A 20493-nucleotide genomic window follows, 5' to 3' on the forward strand; every position below is an offset into this window, starting at 1 on the left:
GCATGCTGTGCCTTCAGAGCCTGTGGGGAATGAGGGACTAGAGTGAGCACACATGTGCCAGTCAGGCACTCTATGTACAACCTGCCCCAGATCTGTGTGCAAGAGACACTTAGTAAAAGAGCAGCACAAGCACACACAGAATGCAGAAGCAACAAACTGTTTGGGGGATAACATCTCAGACACCTTCACCTCTCTGCAAAACACAGGAATATTTCCCCTGCACAACATGGGTAGGACCAGGTCATCAGAAACCTGTAGCCACCCCCCGTCTTACTCTGATGCCCTTAAGTATGCTTTTGGAGTTCAACAACATCCTGCCTTTGCTCAAAGCCATTTTTGTCTTAGCTCATGTTTGCAAGAATGACATCAATGTTTTATTTTGCCCAAGTTAATATCAAAAGACCCAATGTCACTTCAATAAGCTATTTCCTTGAGCCAGCCTCGGAAATAATTACCAAGAGACAGAAGTACAAATCTGTGCTCTGTTTAATGGCTGAGCCACTTTCCATATGGCAGGATGCAGCACTTTGCTGTGTGCTATGGTCAGTAATGAAAGCCACCAAACAGCTCTGCTCCTTCCTTTGATCTGCAGCATCTGCTGAGGTACCTGACAAGGAGCAGGGTCAGCACATTTCACAGCCTTAACACACGCTGGCAGAGAGTTAATCAATGTCCTCAGCATTCAGCACAAAAATACCTTTCTAACACTTGTGTGATGTGCCTGTGTATCTGTTCTCAATCAGCACCTAAGTCCTGTCTGCACTAAAAAGCCTTGCCAAGGTAACTCTAAATGATGGTTTGGTTTATTCAAATAAATTACATAAGCTACACCAGCAAAAACACACTGACTCTAGTTACAGTCACAAATTATCCCCAGGACCCAGCTATAGATAAAAGTTTTGCCAGCACAGCAATGCTCCTTAGGAATACTAACTTCTCCATGACATTTCCACACCAGTAAGAGTCACCTGAATGCAGCTACACCAGTATAAAATTTCTTTCGCCAGCAAAGAAGTGTGGGCCCAAACATTTAACTCTTACTGCTCTCCCAGGAAGAGTTTCTAGTGCAGACCTGGCTGTAATTTGAGCATGAGGGACAGAGTAGTCTGCTACAGTTGATATCACTTCTCTCAGAAAGGCAAGAAAGGCACCTCCAAGAGCTATTATTCTTTGCAAGTCTGGGGCATTTGCAGTGTCCTGATATCACAATGTTCTTACTTGCTGTATAGCCAGAGCCCTTCCCTCAGAACTCTGCAACTACCTGAAGTTCAGCCCTATAAACTGTAACAGGTGCTCTATCACCTGATGGCTTCTCTCCCCACCAGCAGAGAAGTGGGGGGTCAGGAAAAGGAGACCCACAGGTTGAAGTGAAAACAGATTTAATGGAACATCAGACTAATATCAATCTAATATAGAGTACACAAAGTTATACTTAGGCCAGTAATTGTGTGGTGGTCACAATAAACAGGAAAGCAGCCCACAGGGCCAGAAAGGAGAAGTAGGATGAGAAGAAGCCCCAAACAAAAACCCAAGCTGGAGATCTGTCTTCACTATACAGCCTCATTTACACTGGGTGTGACTTTTATGGTATGGGAGACACCTGTAGCCAGTTCAGGTGAGCTGCCCTAGCTAACTCCAAACTGTTAATGGCCTGCAGCTGGCCTAGGATGCTGTCCCAGCAAAACCAGGACAGCACAGAAGAAAATGTGCCAAACAAGTAGTTTAGGAGATGAGCAACTTAACTTGTGCACGGGGAACCTCCTTGTCAGAGAGCTGCGAGGCAGCTAATGTCACCAGACTCCTCCAGAGCCTCGCTGGGCTCATTTCTCACAGCAGGATGGGGGCTGGTGCAGGTTCACACCTGCACTCTGTGCCAGAACCCAGGAGCTGCAGTAGCTACAGCTGATTTTGCTACAGCAGAGAGGAATATGAGAGACAGCCTGCCAATAACCTGGACCCTAAGCAAATACCATAGGAATTAAAAAAGACTAAACTCTGGGATCACACCACCCCAGACTACTGATTTTCATCACTCTTTAACTCCAACTTCTGCTGTGAGTTCTGCCAAGCAGGTGCTGCTTGCCTCCATCAGCTCTAGAGCAGCTGACCGGGGAGGGAGGGAAGGAGTGAGGGAAGAAGCAGTGCTTGAGTCCTGTTTGAAATTCCTCAGGAACACACTGGGACGTGGTGTCTGTGCTGTTGGCCCTGCTATCTGGACTGTAATGTTTGTGTTTCTGCTATCCTCTAGATGCAGGGCAATAAAATTAGCATTCACATTCAGATTTATAATCCAGTAAAGGCGAGTTCCCTCTAATAAAAACAAGCTCATTTATGAGACTAGATTTCAGGCATGACTTGCAAGAGGGAAAATAACATCCTGTGTAATTCTGATGGCTCACACCTCAGTGGGCAGACACAGAAGATATTTTGCTGCAGCTCTGCTTCTGCTCTAAGCCTTTCCTCAATTGTACAGTGCCTGTGGGTCTCTTGTGAAGCCCTCTGATACCACTTTGGGCTGCAGCCTTGGCACTGACCCTCTGCTCTGATCCCAGTCTCATGGTCTCTGGTAGAAGAGGAAAAACTACAGACCATCCCTCTGCTTCCTATCACATATCAATAAACCCCCCTGGGCCAGGCTTTCTGGCTGAGGTGCAAAATGACACAGAGGCTGGGCAGGGAGAAAAGTCCATATGCTGCTGCATTACTGTGAGTGCCCATCCCCATGCAACAAGGAATCTTTTTGTCTCCTGAGGGTACATACAGTGGAAAGACTGAGCCCTCACCCACCCCCAAAGCCAAACAGAACAAGAAGACATGAGTTCCAGCCCTGCTGTGGCACGAACCCTCTCCGGAGGGACTCAGGAAAGGCTCTCCTCTGCCTGTCACTGCGGCATTTCTCGTGCTCCCTCTGGCTCCCATCTAGCAGATCGCTGAGCCAGACTGCACTGCTTTCTCCTGTCTCACAGTTTCCATTGCAGCCCTTCTGCTCTCATAAGCCTCCCCCTCACCCCTCAGCCACCTGCCCAGAAGGCGGCGACATGGGATGCATGTGGGAGAGAAGTGCCTAAGCGTGCTTTTGCTCTGGCCAAGCTGGGGGAACGAGGGGACACCTCAGAGCATTCACTGGGGCAGATTTTAGCCTCTGACAGAAAGGGTTGTGAATTACGGGGCAGGAAAGCACAAGCAACCAGAGGACTAAAAGCCAGCATTTCTCTCTCTGTATTTACTATGCCAATAAAATAACTTCATAGCAGCTGGCTGTAATGTAAATCCTCTTTAAGGACTAATGGCTGTAGAGGGGACCATTAAGAAAACAGCTCCATCATTAAGGTTGGGAGACTGTCTGTACTGCTATTCTGCAGGGAGGACCCTCTGCAAGGCTGCACAGAGCTGCCTGGAGACTGCTTTGCTCTGGGCTTCACTGCTGCGCAGCAAATCGGCCCTCTGGCCCACACACCAGATAACTGATGGATTTCAGGGGGGATTTTCTATCTCCAAAGCAATGTCAGTCACTAGAAAACAACTAAACCAGTTCTGCTTTTCTGCAAGTGCCCACCATGCCCTCTGGCCACAAGCTGCTTGCTGTCCATGGAGCTGGTGGTCTGCCATTAAATAAAACCCCAGCACAAAGCAGGAAGAAGCTCAGGGCACACAGATGGGTCTGAGAACTGCTCCAAGCCCAAAGCCCTTCTTGTGCTGCAGCACAGGGCCGGCCCCGACTGCAGCAGCACTATGTCCTGCTGCATTTCTCTGCAGTGGTTGGGATATGCCATGCACCAGCAAAACCTACCTTGGTCAGCCTTTTGCTCTGCAACTCATGAGTGCTGGATACATGTTCAGAGCCTTTGCAATGTAACACTTTCACGGGTACCTATCACCTGAGAAGCAGTTAATTAGTTGCAGAATCAGCTCCCTTTGAAGTAGGAATACAATAGTTTCCCTCTCTCTTTGTTCTTGGGGCATCTGCTTTTAATCTAACATCTTGCAGGCTTTCCAAACAGTGCTTGGCTGTGGTGCTAAGTTGCCAGGATGCTCTTCCATGCTGACAGAAGTGCAGAGGCCTTGTCCATCTCACCACATCCCAGGACAAGACTTGATTTCTTAGTGCCAGGCCCTTCTTGATGACTTAGATCTGATTTCAGTGGTGTAGGAGGGTATGGGGAGAAACAACACCAAAGCAGCACATCATGGGGATGAGAGCCTGGAGCATTGCACTGGTCAAGCAGCAATTGTCTCTCTCTTTCTTCCAGGCACAGCATCCTCCCCCAGATGCTTCTCTGAGCACAGTTTTGGGATTACCTCGTTGCATGTTACACAGTATGTTGACACAGACCTCACCCAAGCTTCAGGATACATCAACCCCACAAGCAGTGATACCGATAGAGTCTTGGCCCAGCACCTCTGCACTGTGGTAAACCTCATTGCCCTTCCATCTTTTAACCTTCAGCAGGTCAGACTGAGCTGGCTTCACCAGCTGTGATGTGCTCCCTGGCTGGCCAACAGCCCATACTCCTTTGCTTGTGCCCAAGCCAAATTAGGCAGATAATTGCTGGCCTCCTGATGTGGTCACTCCTGTTGCTGTAATCTGGGTCACTCTGATGTAAGACCTCAATTCTTTAGCACCTCTGAGGTCTCCTCACCATTTTTCAGTACAGCTGGCACTGAAGAGTGGGTTCAGCAGGTACTGGGGAGGGGCAGAGGAAGAACAGACAGACAATATAGTCTCCTCAGTCTTGACTTCTGCCTTCACCAGATGCAGACAAGGCTCCCACCATAAGGTTATGGATGCTGTGGAGCTGTGGGCTGCCAGCATTTGCATGGGCAACAATCTCATTTTTCAGGCAATGGCACAGATGGTGAGCACAGCACCCAGTGGCTGCAACCTTTCTCAGCAGCTGGAGCTGAACCCCATGAAATGGGCTGAATCCATCACAGCGATGTGGGCCCAGATTTATGCTTCACAATCTGCTTTCAAGCAGAGAAGTTGGCATGAGGAGCACACTCTTGCAGGATTCTGGCTGGCAGCTGCCTGGTAGGGTTTACCATTCATGTTCATGAAATCTGACCCAGCCTGTACCTGCTGACCTTGCCCCCAAGGCTTGCAACATGCCAGATGAACGCAGGCAGGCAGATCCATCATTATCTCTGTCTCAGAGGCAGTATATCATCCATCCAGTGCATCTTGGTGATCTTTGTTTAATCTGCATGCAGTTTGTGTTTCTCAGATATTCAGAGAGAAAGAGCATCCTGTGTAAAAAAAGAAGAGGAGGCAAATGAAAACCAGCTGCATCTTTGCACAAAAGCTCTCCTCCGCTCCTTTTCTGACCATGCACATGGGTAATTACTGCACAGTTTGTATCTCTTGGCTCCTCCACAGGTGTCATGGGGAAGATGAAAACCTGGGTTGCTCATTATGAGCTAACAAGCTTCCTTAAGCTTCCTTCCTCTGAAGCTTGGGTGGCCTCACTCCTCCAAGGCCAAATCATCTCAATTGACCACCTCAAAAGAAGGCACTCTCTGAGCTCAGCCCCAGTGAAAAGCTGCAGTGAGAGCAACTGTTTTGAAATGGAGCCTGTTGTAAACCAGTCCATGTCTTCTCTTGAGTTGGCACAGGCAACAAGAAAGATATCCTTTAGGAGGAAAGGTAATGACAACATTGCCTTTGAAGACTTTTAAAATGGGAGCATGCAGGTAGCCACCTGAAGAGGTTTAACTGAATTGTAATTAGATTAAGAGGTTGATGGGCTCATATTATTCTGTTACTCAGATATCTGAGATAAACAAAATGATCCAGCAAAGGGTGGGTAGTCACATAAAGGACCTGCTGCAAATGAAAGTTAATTCACTAATGTATGCAAAGATTTGCACAAAGCACCTGGCACACTCAGGGCTCTGCAGGGTTATCTGAGGGAGGACAGTTAGCATATTAACTTCAGCAATTCTCTCTTCCTTTCCAAAACTCATCAGATCTTCACTACAGAGGCCTGCTTAGTCCATTCACAAATAATAATGTCTCCTGTCTGAATGTCCTACCTTGGCTATCCCTTGATTGAACACTTTGTTCACCGTATGAGTGAACTCTATGGTTAACTCCAGCATGTATTACCTCATGAGATGGGCTGTTGTGGTGACCTGACAGTGTACAGGTTAATCATTGGACTCAATCATCTTAAAGGGCTCTTCCAACCAAAACCAGTCTGATTCTATATTGATTATGCTTAAAGTGTTTGCTGCAGAGAGAGTGGATGTTGTAAATCTCTGCTTTTACAGCCTCCCAAAGTTTTCACCTTGATTGTTAGAAACCACAGTGCACCACAGGTGGCTCATTGACTCCATATAGAAACAGAGAACCATGTCAGGGTTGGAAGGGACCTCAAGGATCATCTAGTTCCAACCCCCCTGCCATGGGCAGGGACACCTCACACTAGATCAGGTTGCTCAGAGCCACATCCAGCCTGGCCTTAAAAACCTCCAAGGACGGGGCTTCTACCACCTCCCTGGGCAACCTCTTCCAGGGGCTCACCACCCTCATTGGGAAGAACTTCTTCCTAACATCCAGTCTGAATCTACCCATTTCTAGTTTTGCTGCATTGCCCCTAGTCCTATCATTACCTGACAGCTTTCCCTCCCCAGCTTTCTTGTAGACCCCCTTCAGATACTGGAAGGCCACAGTAAGGTCTCCTCAGAGCCTTCTCTTCTCCAGACCAAACAGCCCCAACTCCCTCAGTCTGTCCTCATAGGAGAGGTGCTCCAGCCCTCTGATCATCCTCGTGGCCCTTCTCTGGACATGTTCCAACACTTCCAGATCCTTCCTGTAATAGGGGCTCCAGAACTGGACACAGTACTCCAGGTGGGGTCTCACCACAGTGGAGTAGAGGGGGAGAATCACCTCCCTCGACCTGCTGGCTCTGCTTCTCTTGCTGCAGCCCAGGATGTGATTGCCTTTCTGGGCTGCAAGTGCACACTGCTGGCTCATAATTTTTTAATTTTTTTTAATCTCAGTATTTCTTAATTTTTTATCTGAAGGGGGCCTACAGGAAGGCTGGGAAGGGACTTCTTAGGATCTCAGGTAGTGATAGGACTAGGGGGAATGGAATGAAGCTGAAGGTGGGGAGATTCAGGCTAGATGTGAGGAGGAGGTTCTTCACCATGAGAGTGGTGAAGCCCTGGAATGGGTTGTCCAGGGAGGTGGTCGAGGCCCCGTCCCTGGAGGTGTTTAAGCCCAGGCTGGATGAGGCTCTGGCCAGCCTGATCTAGTGTGGGGTGTCCCTGCCCATGGCAGAGGGTTGGAATTATATGCTCCTTGTGGTCCCTTCCAACCCTGACTGATACTATGACTATGATACTATGACTTGATGAAACGTTTCTGCAGTTCCCTGCTTGGTGAAACTCATCACATGAGTAGGCAGCTGTGAGATTTTCTGGGTCTGCTTTCCAAGCTTGGCCAATCAGACAATTTTAATAGCAATACATCTATTTCAACAAAGGGCTGTCTCCTCAGCAGTGACATGCAACTTCTGCTCACGAAGGTATGGATTGTTCGTATTGCCTAACAGACACGCTGCACAGCTTTGTCTGTCTGCTGCAAGTGCTGACTCAGCCTTGTGCCCCTGCCAAGCAAACGTTATTAATAAAATCTTTTTCTGCCACATTTAGGCAGATTATGGACAAATGATAAGAAGGGATTTGCATACAAGCAGCCCCATCAGAAGTACACAAGGGAGGATCACAGTTTCTGGTAATTTAGATAGGCTGTTTCCTCTGGGGTGTGGGGTGGGGTGTGGGGGCTTTGAATCTAAAATCCAGGTGTTCTATCAGAAAGTATACCCTCAAGTGTGGTAAACACTAGCTGCTAGTATTCCCCATGGTACTTCATTTTGTCAGTAACTGGGGCACTTTGATACTTCCAGAGAGGATTTGCAGGGCTGTGGAAGAGCTCTGCCCACTCAAAGGGAGGGGCTGGGATACATGATGGGGTAGCACATCCATCCCTGGGCAGGAGCTGTGCTCCATCTAGTTGCCAGTCCATGCTGTAGAACTAAGAAAGCAGGACTTTGCTCACCAGCTTTGTGCTGAAAACACAGGCAACTGCAGCTACTAATTACAGGCAGCAGATTGCTGGAATTAAACCACAATCATTCATGGACCTAAGGAGGTCCTTCTAGGATGCCTGCTGCCACTCCACTTGTCCCAGGGCACTGCTCTAAGAGCAGCAGTGGGGATGATCACAGCAAAGCCTTTCACTTCAAAGCTTCTGTCTGTCTTCTGTGACAGCAGGACGTCCCTGATCCACCCCTAAATTTCACTGCTAGTGTGGGAACCCCATGTGAAGACATCTGGCTCCACCAATATTTCTGCATTGCAGGGGCACTGCTGCCAAAGGGAAACCATCCAGCACAGCTGATGGATGTCAGGTCCCTCCAAAGTCTCCACACACTGTTACTCTCAGTACCTATCTCTTTGCAAGCTCGATAAGCACCACCAGCATAAGAAATACAAGTAAACAAGGCTTCCCAGGAGGAAGATAGACTCTGCTCCTTTTCTCTGCTACTCTCTCTGTGTGTGCAGGCAAATGTATCAGTGAGCCTAGATTTACTGCTTTAATTATGAACTTTGGCCCAGGCAGTGATTCTGGAAATATTCTCACCAGGGAAATGGTGAGTGGAGCCTGGCTGTGCACCATGAGGTGTACAGCAGTGCCTCTGGTTAATTGCACTGATCCTGGTCTTTCATTAAGATGATTTCATGTGAAGGGATTTTATCTGCCCCCCTACTGCAGGTGACAAGGAAAAGAAAATGGGGAAAAAAGGAATCTCAGTCTATCTTACTATATTATCTCACAGACCAGTAAAAATTAGCCTCAGCAGCAAAGATTAGTCTCCTTCAAGCTCATACACCTTAATTAAGCACATTGAGCTCTGGCTGGCAGCAAACTCACAATATTTTCACTGTTAAGAACTGTTCATTTGTTTTGTCATCCAGTCATCATGATTTTTACACCCAAGGCTGAGCAGGACTCCTAGTAAGAATTTGACCACAGTTGTGGGCCACAGTGCAGAACCCTCCTTGCTCACTTCAGGATTTCAGGTAAGAAAGTAGGGATTTTTTTTTGTAAAGAAATCACTCTTGAACCATTTTGCAGAGAAGCAGCACAGACCACTGCCACAGTGACCTGTGGTCTTCACATTGAAATGTAATCTGCTTTGGATATGCATCTCCAATAAACAGCAGAGCCAAAGTGAGTTCATCAGTGCAGGGATAAAGTAGATCTGACCCCATACTGAAAGTGTAGCTACATCACAACGTGCTCCCTTCCTGCTGAGCCTGAACACAGCTGTTGCCAGGGCTGTACTGAGGCCATGGGTCTGCAAAAGAGTCAAAGCAAGAACTCCAGCCATGTAGAAGATCTCTGTGGCATTGCTCATGTAGGATTTTTAATGAAATGAGCTTTCTGTGTGAGACGAGTATGATTCCATAAAGGCATTACCGTATCAGGAGCTTTGTGTGAACTTGCACAAATCGATGGCAAGATGCTGTAATTCCCTTTTGCAAAACGTTTGAGATAGCTTGAAAAGCCCCACATACAGGGAAAGAGGCACAGAATTCAGCTGCAGCATCCCACCTGCCCAAGGCAGAGCGTCAGAGGATGCCTTGCTGTCCATCAAACAGATAGAACAGCAGAAGCTGACTTCTGGGCTGGCCACCCTGAAGCGCAGAGCATGGTCATGATGAATTTTTGAAACACATTTTTCATCATATCTATTATTCATGAGACACTACAAAATGGGGACTTGTAGCTCCCTGTGAAGCCAAGATTGGCCAACACCATCTCCAAACACATTACACAAGCACCATCCCTGCCAGGCACACCACTGTCTGCCTGCTCCCCAGCATTAGAAGCGGAAAGAAGCATTATGGCTACAAAAAGATGACATGCTGGGAGGTTTCATTATGCCACATTTGACCTTCCCAGCTTTCCTAACAGATTATTCTTGTAATCAGGACCCAACAAAATGCATTTCCTTGCTGGCATTTGCTGCTCAGCAGCAAGCACACATCTTAGCTCCACTAGTTTCATTTGGAGGTCCAGCATTCTAATGTTGAAAGTGATTTCAGAGGCTAAAAAGCTTGATTTTTTTTTTCCCCTCCAAAAATATTACATTTTAAATGTCTTTGTAAGAAGACATTTGCAGCTGAGCAGTCCTTTTTAAACTACATTTCTTTCTTGATAGGAAAGGAATTGAAACACATTAGAAAATGTTCAACCAAATCAGTGTTCTTAAATACCAGTGTGCAGGAAAGGGGAAAAGTGCCTTTTCTACTCTCTGTAGTCCAAGAATGGCCCTCCAAGGACTTCTGAAACCTTTGTTCGGCACCTATTGTGCACTTGAGCATTCCAAATGTCCTCTTCATTGTTCCTTGAAGACTCTCAGTTTTATGTTGTAATTTTCAATTCCATACCTTGAGTACTGTGTCCAGTTCTGGGCCCCTCAGTTTAAAAAGGACATTGAGACACTTGAACGTGTCCAGAGAAGGGCAACAAGGCTGGGGAGAGGCCTTGAGCACAAGCCCTGTGAGGAGAGGCTGAGGGAGCTGGGGTTGTTTAGCCTGGAGAAGAGGAGGCTCAGGGGTGACCTCATTGCTCTCTACAACTACCTGGAAGGTGGCTGTAGCCAGGAAGGGGTTGGTCTCTTCTCCCAGGCAAGCAGCACCAGAACAAGGGGACACAGTCTCAAGCTGCACCAGGGGAAGTTTAGGCTTGAGGTGAGGAGAAAGTTCTTCACTGAGAGAGTCATTCATCATTGGAACATGCTGCCCAGGGAGGTGGTGGGTCACTGTCCCTGGAGGTGTTCAAGAGGAGATTGGACGTGGCACTTGGTGCCATGGTCTAGTCATGAGGTCTGTGATGACAGGTTGGACTCAATGATCTTTGAGGTCTCTTCCAACCTTAGTGATACTGTGGTACTGTGATACCATAGGTAGCTCCTAGCTGGTGTTTGTGCCCTGCCTCTCCAAAGTTCAGCACTCAGCAAGAGAGGCAAATTTTCCAATGATGTGCTTTAAGTATTATATCACTTTTCGATGTCCCTTTTGATCACAGTTTAATTGCACTGAAGATAGCTGTGAATAAGGTTACTAATCTTGAACTAATTCTGTTCCTGAAGGTCACACAACCCCTGTCCTTATCTCAGCTTCTCCTAGACTCTCTTAGACATATGACCTAAGACCATTCTCATTGTATCAGTCTGTGGTGGTTACATGTCAGAAAAGAGAGTATGAATCATAGAATAATGGAATTGCTTCAGCTGGAAAGACCTCCAAGATCACTGAGTCCAGTCATCAACTTAAAACCATCATGACAATGAAAACATGACCCAAAGTGGCATGGCCATGTCCATGCGTGGCGCCACTACCACTGACGCTGCTGCAAACTTATCTTCAGCCCAATAATACAGCCATTTAATCCACTGGCTTCACCACATGTAAGCATTGCCCCAGCAATGCCTCTAAAGGCTTTGCAAATCTTCACCTTCCTCTCCTTCATAGGTAAATATATGCACACACTTCCACTCTCAGCTCCTCTTTCAAAACCTGGCATGAAACTGCATACAAGTGCTGCATTTCCTTTACTGGGAAAATCATGTGGAAGAAATATTTTATCAACTGGAGTTCACTAATGAGCAGCCAAAAGGTGTCATTAAGTGATACATCATGCATTAAAGATAAAGTTATGGGCTCTAAAACAGATTTGGTAAAGGAAAATTTAACTTACACTAAATTACCTATGAAAATAACTCACCTAAACACTGACTTAACTCATTATGATTGGTGTCATTATAATAAATATCAGATATGTTCATAACTGCATGGCATTTATCTTCAGTTAATGACCTGTAGGAAGGTTATTATATAGGTTTCATCCTTTGGTTACTGTAAATGGAAGTATTCACTGAGCTGGCTTGCAATCCACGCCTCATCCTGAAGAACAGGTATTGCTGAGCCCTCCTGCAGCGTGACTAAGGTGTGGTCCAGCTGGTAGCTTGGCATTCACCCAGTGCTGACATACCCTGCCAGAGGGAAGAAGCAGCTCGGTTTTGGTTGCTTTATCCAGGAGCTACAAGTAGAGGCTACGACTCTGCTACGCCCACCTGGTATCGCTGATGTTGATCCCTTCAGCATGGTTAACTTGTGAAGAGCAGACCAGCAACAAGCTTTATCTCAGATTCATTTGTACACCCCAAAACTTCAGTGCTAGCTGTGGAAAATGCAGGACAAACATGTCCCACCACATGCAGGGTCAGAGCAGAGAACAGTCAGCTCTTCCCCCTGTTCCCAGGCTGGGCAAAATAATAATCAACAGAGGATCACAGCAGCCTACCCATTTCCTTTGTGAGTGCTAAGTTTGACACACAAGACAACAATCTGGTGCTCCATACCCTTGTTGCTTGTAGTGGAAGCAGCTGCATTGCCAAATCCTAAAAGGGAAACAAGAGCTTATCTCATGGCCAGCTTTTGGGAAACATAGTCCAAGAAGGTACTTGGCTGAGGGCTGTGCAAAAGAGCTCAATCTTCTGTGGCTGTGTCTTTACTCTTAATTGTAAGTGTTTTTGGTTTTCCTAAGACTCATCAAAGCAATAGGTGGCTCAGCAGGCTGAAAGACCTTTGGCTGCTATTAATGTACCTGCAGGTCTTCTGGTTCTCATGGGATCTGAGTTCAAGGATGGTGGTTCACACCATCTCTGGTACCCTTAATCCAGCTCTTCCTGCCTCTAACCACAGTTAATGCTTGCAGTGCAGAGAAAGCAGCTGCCTGTCCTGGTAATTAATGGCTTTTCCTTGGCTGGTGTTTTATCTCTCAGTCTTTCCTCTCTGGACTAATTTTGGAAGCTGGACTCAGTGCCAGCTTCACAGATGATCATTTCATTTTGTAAAGGTGTTTGGCTTTGCTCACCAATAGCTTAATTAGAGGTGCTCTCCAAGTTCCCTCTCTGCTTTCACAGCCCTTGCACTTTTTCTTTTCCTTGTCATCTTTTTCCATGGGGTAGGTACATCAGAGCTGAGAGCAGCTGGGGTAATGAAATGTGGGAATACTGACAAGTTTGTGGAGGAACAAGGGCTGAAGCACCTGTGAAATGGTTTGCTGAAAACCTCTTCCAATTGCAGTCACATTAAGAATGTCCTCCCCTTGATGAAAAATGTGGGTGCTTGGCATGATGGGAGCTTAAGGGGAGAGGTGAGACAAACATTACACAGGCAGTACAAAACTAGAAGGAGTATACCAGATTGTTGCCCTTCAGCGGGACCCTTCAGAGGCTGGAAAAATGGGCCAACAAATGCAAAGTCCCATGTCTGAGGAGGAATAACTGCATGCACTGGGAAAGGCTGGGTGCTAACCAGCTGGAAAGCAGCTCTGCAGAGAGGGCCCTGATGGACACCAAGTTGATCATGGTATTCCCCTCAGGGAAAATAAGGGCACTGATCTTCTAGTGTGATTTAGGCAAAGCATTTCCAGTAGGTTCAGGAAGGTGTTCATAGCCCTCTCACATTAGTGAGACACATATGGAGGGCTGGGTCCAGCAATGGGCTCCCCAGTACAAGAAGGATATGGACAAGTAAGTACAGTGAAGGGCCACAAAGATGATAAAGGGACTGGAGCATCTGATATATGGAGAGAGACTGAAAGAGCTGGGACCACTCTGAAGAGAAGGCTCAGGGGGATCCTATCAATGTGTCTATAGACCTGATGGAGGAAGCAAAAAAGAGACAACCAGACTCTCCTCAGTGGTGCCCAGTGAAAGAACAAGAGGCAAAGGGCAAAACTGAAATTTCACTTAAACATAAGAGGCAACTTTCTTACTGTCAGGGTGGCTGAATACTGAAACACTTTGCCCACAGATATTCTGGTGTCTCTATACTTGCAGTTGTTCAAAGCCCAATAGCACACAGTCCTTAGCAACCTGCCCTAGGTGACCATGTTTTGAGCAAGGACTAGGTGATCTCCAGAGCTGCCTCCCACTCTCAGATTTGGTGATTTTGGCCACCTCCAAGGCAAACCTACTATTATTTTCATCAGAGTAAATTTTGTCCACAGATGTCTCTGACATTGTCTGAATTTCTCCCAGAACCTGATGCTCCTTCTTTCTTTTTAAGAGCAATAACCATCTGGCCCAATTCCCTGAACGACAGCTTTTACCTCCTATCATCAGGCATGGTAGGAAAGAAACAGCAAAGGCTGAAAGCAGCTTATTGTTTATTAATGTTTGACTGAGTTTATATCCTTTCTGGAAGCCTGCAGTCCTGTGTATGCTGACTATTCTCCTGGATATCCTTCCTTGGGGTATAAATGCCTCTTTTTTAAAACTCCTTAATAAATTCTTGGCCTCAACAAGAATTCCTGGGGGTGGGGGGCGGTAAGAAGCCCCTGAAAATGCGTTCTAGTAATGCAAAATATATTCCTTACCAAAAAAAGTCTGAGTCCAGGTGTGATGGATTGTGCAAAGATTTGCTTGGATTTTCCCCAAAATGTGACCTGAGGCTTTGGGATGGAGGAGGGCTGTGATTTGACCAGCATGGTTACCTGACCCTTGACTGAAGAGTGTGATCCAGGGAGACTGACAGAAGCAGCCTTTCGTTCCAGCATGGCTGTTGTTTTTTGGGTTTATTTAAATTGGAAAGGCAAGAGGGCTTGAGAAGCTGCCAATGTTAATGCTACAGTCACTGACAAGGTAAAATGTGCCTAGAAAAGATATACAGCTCTCCTCTCACAGCCACATTTTCTTTCAAGTTGGAGCTAAACCTCTGCAGAGCAGATATGAGGAGCATGGATCACACTGATTGGCCCTACAAGGTTGGGAAGAGATTCAGCATATAACAGCAGAGCTAACCCTGCTGAGGAGGAGGTGGTGAAGGGATAGGCAAGGAGGTGGTGAAGGGATAGGCAAGGAGGTGGTGAAGGGATAGGCTGCTTTGCATGGCTTAATTGCCCTCAGCACCGCAGTCTGCAGCACTTTGCTAAATGATGGCTAATGTTCAGCTTTATTTCTTTGTGAGAAATGGCAGCCAGTAACGAAGCAGAGCATTTAGTCAATGGCAATAAATAATTTCTTTCTTAACTGGAAAAAATAGGAAATAAAATAAAAATGTGGAAAAAAAAAAAAGAGAAAAAAAAAAAAAAAGGATCTGTAGCTGGGTGATCAGCCTCTTCTTTTCTTCATAGATAACATCACCAACAAAAAAACCTGGAGCTTGAAGGAGAAAAATATCCTCCCAGTTTACTGGTGTGCCAGAGCAGGTTCTTCCCTGACTTGGCTCTGTGGTCTGATGTTTACACCTTCAGCCTATTCTCTATCAGGCATGCATTGTAAAAGAGATTTTAGTTCTCTGCCCACATAACACTTTCTTCCCTCTTGCTTGAGCCTCCTGCTCTTGGCAAGAGCAGAGTCTCCTACAGAAACAGATGTTTCCCTCTTGCCTACCAAGGACACACTGCTCTTGGGCTGAGGCTTTCTGCTTGCTGGTGCTTTCAAGCCCCACAAGCCCTGCTCCTGTTGTTCCCTTGGGAAACACTTGCCCCTCCAGAGCAGTCCTGGGAGAAGGGACTGAAATGAGCAGAAGTTTCCCAGAGTATTTCAAGGCTTTTGCTGTATGTCTGCTCTCAAAAGCAAGTGAGCTCTCCTCAGATATGTTAATCCCCTGGTATCAGTAACTGAATTACCTCCCTATAAATGCTCTGGCCATTTGCACTGTCCTTAATATTTCCAGAAACAAAGAGACATGCTGGCATCCCTTGGCAGAGACAAGGGAAGATTGGGAAGAAGAAGAAGGAGGTTGACAGTAGAAATCTGCTCATGGCCCCACCAGCAGCTGTCTCTGGGATTGAGGACCCTCAAGGTTACAGGTTCAGAAAACCTTATTTTTTATGCACAAATTAAACCAGGTGACTGGGATACAAGCTCTCTATAACAGCAATTTGTAGAGTCCTGGGCTGTTAAGAATAGATCAAATGCCTAGGGATGCTGCTGGCTCTGCCTGGTTCCTGTGTATTTACTCATTAGTTCTTTGTGTGTTCTTCCCTGCAAGATACTGCTATCAGTGTTTGGAAAGATGGTACATAGCAGTTACTACACTTGGCTTCCTCTGTTCTGTGCCTCATTAGTTGTAGCTCTTGGCACATTGATAAAACAATATCTCCCAGATAAGCTGAGCTCACTGTGCAGGTGTCTTGACTTGCGCTGTAACACTTGGCCTCTGTTTCTGTGGGAAATAATGGAGTGGAGAGGGTACCTTCCAAGACACGATTAAATTATCTCCTTGGAGGCAGTGCCTGTGTATTACCACCACAAGTGATGGTGTCTGAGAGGGGATCTGAAGATGAACATCTGCTGGTGTCCCCTTTCCCTGCCTGACACCGTTGGCACGCGGCCAGCCAAGGCAGAAGCACACATGCCACGTCCTGGACCGACAGCTGAGCAATGGCAGGGACAGCATGGGACCTGATTTAATTACCAGATGTGCAAGGCAAGGACCAGCTAGGGAGGGTGATGCTGCAATGGGTTGTAACAGACTGGCATGAAACAAAGCCTCTTCTCATGCCAGAAATACACTTTTATATTCTTGTGTCTGGGGGGAATTTGCCTCTCCCTGGGGCCACTCAACAATTCTGCCTTTCTGCAACACTTAGATGCTGCTCATTTGGCATTTGAGAGGACACCCAGGGCTGTATTTCAGCTTGCCCAGTACCTGAGCAGTGTGAGCATCTAGTATTTTGGTGAGCTCCAGAGCACATCATGGGGTAAGCTGAGGCTCACCATTGAGCTTTGAAACTGTGTTCTTGGTATCTGTATGTAGATGTGTGCCAGTGAAACAGCACAGACCACTGCCTACAAGCCCTTTGTGTGTTTTCTCTGCTGTTCTTGCACTGGTTCCCCAGTGCAAACACCCAAGATGTGCAAGCCTCTCAGTGATACATGACTGTCAGTATTAATGTAGCAAGAGAAGCAACATAACCATCTGCAGCACTGACAGGAACCAGGCATGAGCCATGAGAGCACTGTGTATTTTCAGCAAGAATCAGAAAAACACCGTTCCAAGGAGTAAAATGAAAAGGCTCATAACCTATTCATAGAATTATAGAATGGTAGGATTTGGAAGGGACCTCTGGAGATAATCTAGTCAAATATCCTTGAAAACAGGGTGCACAGGTACATGTCCAGGTGGGTTTTGAAAGTCTCTAGGCTCTACAGCCTCTCTGGGAAGCCTGTTGCTGTGCTCTGGCACCCTCAAAGTACAGAAATTTCTCCTTAAATTTAAGTGAAATCTCCTGTATTCTAGTTTTTACTCATTACAGTATCACAGTACCACAGTATAACTAAGGTTGGAAGAGACCTCGAGGATCATCAAGTCCAACCTGTCACCACAGACCTCATGACTAGACCATGGCACCAAGTGCCACGTCCAATCTCCTCTTGAACACCTCCAGGGACGGTGACTCCATCACCTCCCTGGGCAGCACATTCCAATGATGAACGACTCGCTCGGTGAAGAGCTTTCTCCTCACCTCGAGTCTAAACCTCCCCTGGTGCAGCTTGAGACTGTGTCCCCTTGTTCTGGTGCATTGTCCTTATCCTATCACTAGCCTCCACTGAGAAGAGCCCAGCTCCATTCTCATGACTTCTACCCTTCAGATATTAATGAGCATTTATAAGACCCCCTCTGAGTCTTCTGTTTTCCAGGCTAAAAAGCCCCAGGCTTCTGAGCCCCTCCTCATAAGAGAGATGCCCTAATCATCCTTGTGGCCTTTCACTGGACTCTCTCCAGTAGTTCCATGTGCCTCTTGAACTGGGGAGCCCAGAACTGAACACAGTGTGGCCTCACCAGGGCAGAACACAGTGGGAGGAGAAACTCCATAGGTCTGCTGGCTGCACTCTTCTGAATGCACCCTAGTCTTAGGGTGCATTAATACTCTTGTAGTTACACCTCCTCCCCAGGATCAGAATCTGGACCTTGTGATATTCTAGCTTTTGTTTTATTCATCTCTCTAGAGGATGAAATGACTGAGATCCCTGCTGCAATGAGATAAACATGGCTAGTACACAGGGAGTGCCACCACCAGCAAAGGGTCTAACCTGCTCTAAGACCTCCAAGCAATCGGTGTTCAGTGATCCCTGCAGACGGTTGAAATGGCTCATCTCTTCTCTAGCAGAAGTGGTTTATGTTCCCCACAGGGGGAAAAAAGGGAGAATAACTGCATAAATTACCAGTGGAAGCAATCTCTTCCTTGACAGTCTTCCTTGTCTGCTCTGCTCCTAAAGGACCAGTATATACTGACTCTAATCAGGCTTGTCTGCTCGTGTCGGGAATTTCAACAAGAGGAGGGAGAGGAGATGTTCTGTTTTCCAGCCAGCAGAAAATCTCCTGCAGCAGAGATTACTCCCCAGGGGCTCAGGCCCTTTACCCTCATTGATCAGAGGAAAAAGTTGCTTCTAGGCATTACCTGATTGCCTTGGCCTCTGTTTGCAGGAGTTACAAGACCACAACTGCCTCCTGCAGAGCGTCCAGCTTACATTTTAACATGGCTGATTTTCAGCTGGGAGGTGCTGGGAGCTGCCTGGGTATTGTCCTGCCTTTCCCACTGCAGGGCTGTGCACAACCGTCTTCGTATTACATGAGCCAGTGCAACCACAGCAAACTTCACTCTCTGTTTTCAGTGCAAACAGGATCATGAAAGTGCCCTTTACAGGTTTCCTGTCCTAATCCAGAGAGAAATTGCTGTCATTGTTCACTGAAGTTAAAGACTTGCAGGGGTTTGTACATTCCTTTAAAGAGCTCACAAACCCTGCAGAGGCAGTGCCTGTGCTCTGTGCTTTAGCACCTGCAAAAACTACTCAGATCAGCAACTTGCCAGAGCTACAGAATACATAAACCTGGGATTTTTGCATCTGCTTAGTATGTGCCGTTAGTGGGAACCAGCTGAGCAGGTTCATGTGTTATTTTGCAGGAGAAAGTGGATGACACAAATCCTTCTCCTTCTGTTTTTTTAAAAGGAGGCTAAGAGAAGCCACTTTTCTCTCCTGCATGAAACATTCATCAAGGCCCAAGCTCCTTATTTGCCTGATTTTTGGTATAAATCCCTAGAAGTGATGATCGCAGCTGGAAAAAACCGCAGCCTGCCAACCATGAGGCACTCATTTGGACTGATCTGTCCCCTCCTGCCGTTTCAACTGAGGTGGGACCAATCAACACCTTTGCACTGGATGCGCATGTGAAACAGTTCTCCTTGGTATCCACGGGTATTTTGCATCCCTCTCACAAGCGGTGAGGATTTGAGGGCTACCTGGGGAGGTGGGATGAAGCAGGAAAGAAGACAAGGCCAACAGTTAAATGTTGTCTGAAGGGCTGGAGCTTGGGAACGAAGCACCATGCACAACGGCACACCGAGTGAGGAGCTCGGATCGAATCGGTTCCTTTTTTCTCCTTGAGCACCACCTGCTGGCACATAATTAAATTACCATCAGCAGCCCGATTTTCAGCTCTGCAGACCCTAAGAGCATGGCAGTTGTTTCCCCCCTCCAGATTATTACAGAATCACAGAACCATTCAGGTTGGAAAAGACCCTCGGGATCATCAAGTCCAACCGATAACCCTACTCTACACATTTCACCCCTAAACCATATTCCCAAGCACCACATCTAAAATGACCTTTAAACACATTCATTCACACTCACTCACCTCCCTGGGCAGCCCATTCCAACACTAGACCACTCTTTCAGTGAAAAACAGCCTAATGTCCAGTCTAAACCTACCCTGCTGCAGCTTGTTCTATCAACTAGACCAGCACCAGCCTCTCCACAATGTCCTTCCAGGTAGTTGTAACAGCAGTGATGTCTCCCCTCAGCCTCCTCTTTTTCAAACTAAGCAGCCCCAGCTCCTTCAGTTGTTCTTCATATTCCCCAGGCCCTTCCCCAGCTTCATTGGCCTCCTCTGCACTGGCTCCAGCACCTCCACATCTCTCTTGTATTGAGGTGCCCCAAACTGAACACAATACTCACGGCGTGGCCTCACCAAGTACAAGGCAAAGTAGAGAGGGGAATTTTTAAAGATCACCTAGTGCACTCCCTGTGCCAGTGCTTAGTCACCCTAAATACATCTCCTTGTGCACCCCTCGTGTTTTTAAGGTTACAGTGCAGAACCAGAGAGAGAAGAGAAAGAGGAGAACATCTCTCTGGGCATCCCTTGCTTCTGGTGGCTGGCAAAGCCAGGTGTGTGTGTGGCCCAAGCATCCAACTGTGGTGCTCAGTCCAGCTGCTCAGAGCTTCTCGTCCTGCCTGCTGAGTGACTCTGAACCTGACAAAACAAAGCCAGGACAAACATAGGACTGCAAGGACAATGCTGGGAGCCAAGGCTTGCTCTACCCACCAAATACAAAATTGTGTGGCTGATAAATACTGACTCAACTCACTCATGCATCTCAGAAGGAGCTGCAGCATGAGTACA

This window comes from Melanerpes formicivorus, unplaced genomic scaffold (genome assembly GCF_026170545.1).
Source record: "Melanerpes formicivorus ecotype bairdi unplaced genomic scaffold, bMelFor1.0.p_v2 SCAF_28, whole genome shotgun sequence".
Classification (NCBI taxonomy): domain Eukaryota; kingdom Metazoa; phylum Chordata; class Aves; order Piciformes; family Picidae; genus Melanerpes; species Melanerpes formicivorus.